General features: G+C 32.5%; 2 non-coding genes across 2 annotated transcripts; one reads left to right on the plus strand and one right to left on the minus strand.

Annotated features, from left to right (window-relative positions):
* Positions 1–741: 741 nt before the first annotated feature.
* Positions 742–814, minus strand: Trnam-cau. Its single transcript has one exon. It is a non-coding gene; the product is annotated as a tRNA-Met (tRNA).
* Positions 815–1,128: 314 nt separating this feature from the next.
* Trnaa-cgc lies at positions 1,129–1,200 on the plus strand. Its single transcript has one exon. It is a non-coding gene; the product is annotated as a tRNA-Ala (tRNA).
* The last annotated feature ends 3,676 nt before the right edge of the window (positions 1,201–4,876 follow it).

Here is a 4,876-nt window from a genome sequence, read left to right on the forward strand (position 1 = left end):
GTATGTATGTATGGTCTCGTTTTATCATGGAAGTTTATAACTTCAAATAACAACTCCCATATGGTCTAGTGGCTAGGATACCTGGCTTTCACCCAGGAGGCTCGGGTTCGATTCCCGGTATGGGAAATATTTTTGCTCAGAAAAGAATTCTTTTAACACGTTAATCGCCATGTCAGTCATACGTGTCTGACACTACATTTTTACATAAACCGTTTTAGACACATATGTCTGACGCACTGAATTTAACACAAGACCGCGTTTGATATAAAAATATAGAGTAATGTATGTCTGACATAAAAAATAGTGTTTTTTACAGAAATTTTGGCAAATAAAAGTTCTTTGATATATTTTAAACTAAATTCTCTAATACTACGGCTCATGCAAATTTTTATTTAATATCGTGGCGATTAACGTGTTAATCAATATTTCCGTCGACTTTTTAAAGATAATTGGCAATGTATTGTATATTTAATAAAAATCAAAAAGGAGATAAAAAAAAATCTGCTCACCACACACACATACACACACACATACTTCTTCCAAATTTGGTCCCATTCGATTTAGAATGGCTCGAAACGTCGAAAAAACATAAAATTAGCGAATCGGATTTTTTGATAGAAACATAAATTTTTCCTTCAGAAAGTTAATTAAAAAAAAATTGGTTTTAGAATATTTCTAAAATCAATGACTATTTTCATACATAATTTTTCCCAAGAATCTTGTTTTTCATTGTAAAAGAATTGCCCCGGGTGAGGATCGAACTCACGACCTTAAGATTATGAGACTTACGCGCTGCCTACTGCGCTACCGAGGCTATGTGCGAAAACACAGTAAAACTGGCTTACTAGTACAACGCTCTAATCACTTGTACACATTGTAATTGTATCTATTACTAATACATCAAGGTATTACGATGAATCACTAGTGAATAAAAATATATCATTATATACATGTAAATGTGTGATGACGATTTAAAATCTCGAATTCAAGTGTATTTCTACGATTTATTTCAATGATTCGCATACATCGCAAGTCTGGCTAATAGATACGCGCAAAGTCCGTATGTAGAGGTGCGCGCGAGAGCGCTCGGCTCGGTTCAACAGCGCGATAGAAACAAGTTTTCTTACCGGGGGTGTAACTCAGTGGTAGAGTGTCTGCTTCGCATGCTGAAAGTCCTGGGTTCAAATCCCAGCTCCTCCAAACAATATTTTTATTTTTATCTTTTGTGAAAATTGAAATTTCAATATACAAATTGGTTATAATTATTAATGCTCGCACAAACAATTGCAACAGTGATAGCCAAACAATTTATTTCAAAATACTCCTATATTTTGTTTTGTATAGATTAATTCTAGATTTCATTATTTTTTTAAAAGATTAATGCAATATCATGATTACAATACCAAAAGTAAAAAAAATTGCAAAACAATCTTGTAAATTTTGCAAATCGCACAGGTTATGTACTTTACCAAATAGATAACAAAAATTCAGTACATAATCACTAAGAAACGGTCCGACACGTCTCCTTCATACGATATTTTTATTTTTATTTCTATCCTTTGTAAAAATTGAAATTTTAAAATGTTAATTTGTTGTAATTGCCTTGTGCTCTTTCATAGTCGCACTAACGATTGCAACAGTAATAAAACATTTATTTCAACATGCTCTGATAGCTCGTTTTTTTATAACTCTATATATAGATTACTACTAGATTTTTTTTTATAGATTAATTAATGTAATATCATAACATCATTTAATCTTTTTCCGCTCCATGAAGGTTTTGGCTCGTCTAACAATTTCTATAAAGAATTAACGATGTCCGTGTTTTTCGTTAATAAATGGCGTAGTGTTAACCTTAAAGTCACCGAGAAATACAAGCTATTGTTCTCGGTGAGTTTTATGAGTCCTATTTGCTCTTTATATCTCTCTATTTTTATTTTTACCTTTTATAAAAAATAAAATTACAAAATGCTAATTAGTTATAATAGCTTAGTACTCTTTCATAGTCGCACTAACCATTGCAACAGTAATCAAATAATTCATTTCAAAATGCTCCTACGGTTCGTTCTTTTAACAGTTCTATATATAGATTATTACTAAACTTTTTTATTTATTTTTTTTGAAGATTATATTATAAGAATACAATATAATATAATATCATAATCATAACACCCAGAGTACAAAAATTCCAAAACGATCTCGTTAATAAGCTTCTTAAGATCAGCAAATAGTCAAAAGTTTTAAACTTTTTAAAATACTAATCAGGGTCATCCTTTAATCACGTGATCGATTTTAAAGGACTTTTTTACCCTTCCTCAATGTTGGCACATGGTGATATTTAAAATTACCAAACCAAAATCACGTCTATTTTTAGAACCGAGAAAAACTTCTAACATTTTTGATAACCTTGTAGATTTTAACTAAGGTTAAAATTAAATACACGTGGTAGCTTACTAAAAGACCCCCCCCCCCTAGATTTTTTGCCAACCTCCTTTTTAAGCCTCATGTAATTAATAGATGGACAAGAATGACTCCAAATCAACATCTTTCGAACAGTTTTTGAATTTAGTTTTGTTGAACACAAATTTAACACTTTTCTGCTAATTATAAGGTAATAGCTTGGCCTATCACCGCGTATTAATGAAAGCTGGTTCTTTTCAAGATACATCGTAAGGCTATTAAATTTTTAAAATTGGTCTAGCCGTTTTTGAGAAAACGTCGACGAATGGTCAAAAATCGACTCACATACACACACTCGTATTTATACAAATTTTGATTCAGAATGACTTGAAACATCGAGCAAAAATAAAAATTAGCATATTGGATTCTTTGGTGAAAACAAACTTTTCCTTCAAAGGTTAACTAGTGGCACTTTTTCTTAAGACACTTTGCATGAACTCCCCAATACAAGCAAATCAATAAAAATTGAGAATCATATATTTAGGGAAAATGTTCAATTTATCATGAGTTGAATATTCATTTCTTGCGGTTGTAAGTTTGCAGCATTCACCTGCATTAAATTTGAAAACTTTCCAAATGAAATGTATTTTTACAATGCGTTATAAAAATGATTGCTAGACAATAGAGTATTATGTTTCTGCTAAAAACTGCAATATCAACTTTGAATTGTATACAGTCTATTCAAGAAATATTCCGGTTCGTAAAAGTAAATACACCAAAGCAGTAAAACAAAAAAAAATGTATGTACATGCATTCAGTGCAATTTTAATAAAATGTAATAATATATAAAATGAAACATTTCCTTTCATGTTGAATTCATAAACAACTCGAAAAACCACGTAGAAGCATTCAGATTCCGACATTGCAGAGCGGCGTGGCATATCGTTAGAAATTCGCGCAACACGTTTTAATGCCGCAATATAAATGCTCCGTCGTAAAAGTATGGGGAAAGGATTGCCAACAATTTTCCCTGAAATGTTGACTCTGGAAATTAAATTATACACAAGTTTAATGCCAAATGGTAATAAATTTTGTTGTCGTTTGAATAATTTCATTAGCAAAAATTAGAAGTTGAATTATGTTGTTATTGATGGACCTTGGGTAAAAATGTCCTCCACCCAAAAATGGCTACAAGACATATTTCTAGCTGGGAATTTCACTCAATCTAATTAGATAGTTGTTTGTATGAAATGTGATCTTGTAATATTTCTTTTACCAATTTTTAGAATTTTTATTACAATTTTATTAAGGTTTGCAACCTGAGATCCGAAGCATCTCCTGGGGAATGCCCGTAGGTTGATAACGAAACGGAATCCTGAAGAATTTGCGGCCCGTACCAGATGATTAATAATATGAATCTTTTCGCCTCTGTATGCGGGTGCTATTGTTCGCACAAATGTATTCAGAAAACGGTAGTAGGTATTATGATAGAAACGATGTGTACGGAATTATTATTATTCGCACTCTGTGCGAAAGCGACACCCTCGAAACACCCGCGGTAATGGAAAGCGTTTTTGCGGTTTAAATTTTAAATTGTCATTAATAATCATCACACATTATTGCGGAATATATTAGGTTGGAAACTGAATAAGTGCGAATTTTGTTAGAAAATCTAAAAAGGTTAAACAAAATATTTTGTCGCGTGGTGGCAGCAGAAATAAAAAAGCAAGATATGACAATTTTTCGATTTGATTCGAAAACTGTTTTTTAATCTAAACAAGAAAATTGCAAAAGATGTTGATCGTATCTAGTATAGTTTTTTTATCCTCTATTACCCAACATACATAATTGAATTATTACACATAAGTTCGAAACAGTTGCTTCGTGCTTCGTGCCTCATCATTACACATTCACCAACCGTGTGTGATTTTGCGGAACGCTAAATTCCTAATTACATGCAAATTCGGTTCATGATCGCGATTCCGTATCGTTGGAATAGAAATCGTGATATTGCACTTATCGTTAGTGTATATACGGGAATATTAAAACCCATATCTCTGGATTAGATACCGAACATTAGGCGGACAATGCATGAATAATTTAAACCGCGCGATTTATTATGGGTAATAGCTAGGAGCATGCAAGGGATGAGTTGGGTAATGGAAAATGATATAGTTTAAAGAACCAAAATTTATACATCGTTCCGAAAATTACACTGCGTATTATCTCTATAAAATAATCCGTCCGTTGTAACCGTCGGGTCTAATTTATTTTTCTCGGTCGATCCCCGCCTTCGTCGTGTAATCCAATTATCCGCAGTTCATAGAATTTTATATTATCTATCCGCCTAATCCTCGGATAACCCTGCCCGAAGAAAAGAAAAGGTTCTCCGATGTCATCAAATATGATTTATCAAGTTTTAATTGAACTTTCAAGCTTTTCATATCTTATCGGGAGGACGGATCGTCTTGGCTCG

The sequence above is a fragment of the Ctenocephalides felis genome, unplaced genomic scaffold (assembly GCF_003426905.1).
Source record: "Ctenocephalides felis isolate EL2017-DRISC unplaced genomic scaffold, ASM342690v1 CF-g0.4_SCAFFOLD_01604, whole genome shotgun sequence".
NCBI classification, from domain to species: domain Eukaryota; kingdom Metazoa; phylum Arthropoda; class Insecta; order Siphonaptera; family Pulicidae; genus Ctenocephalides; species Ctenocephalides felis.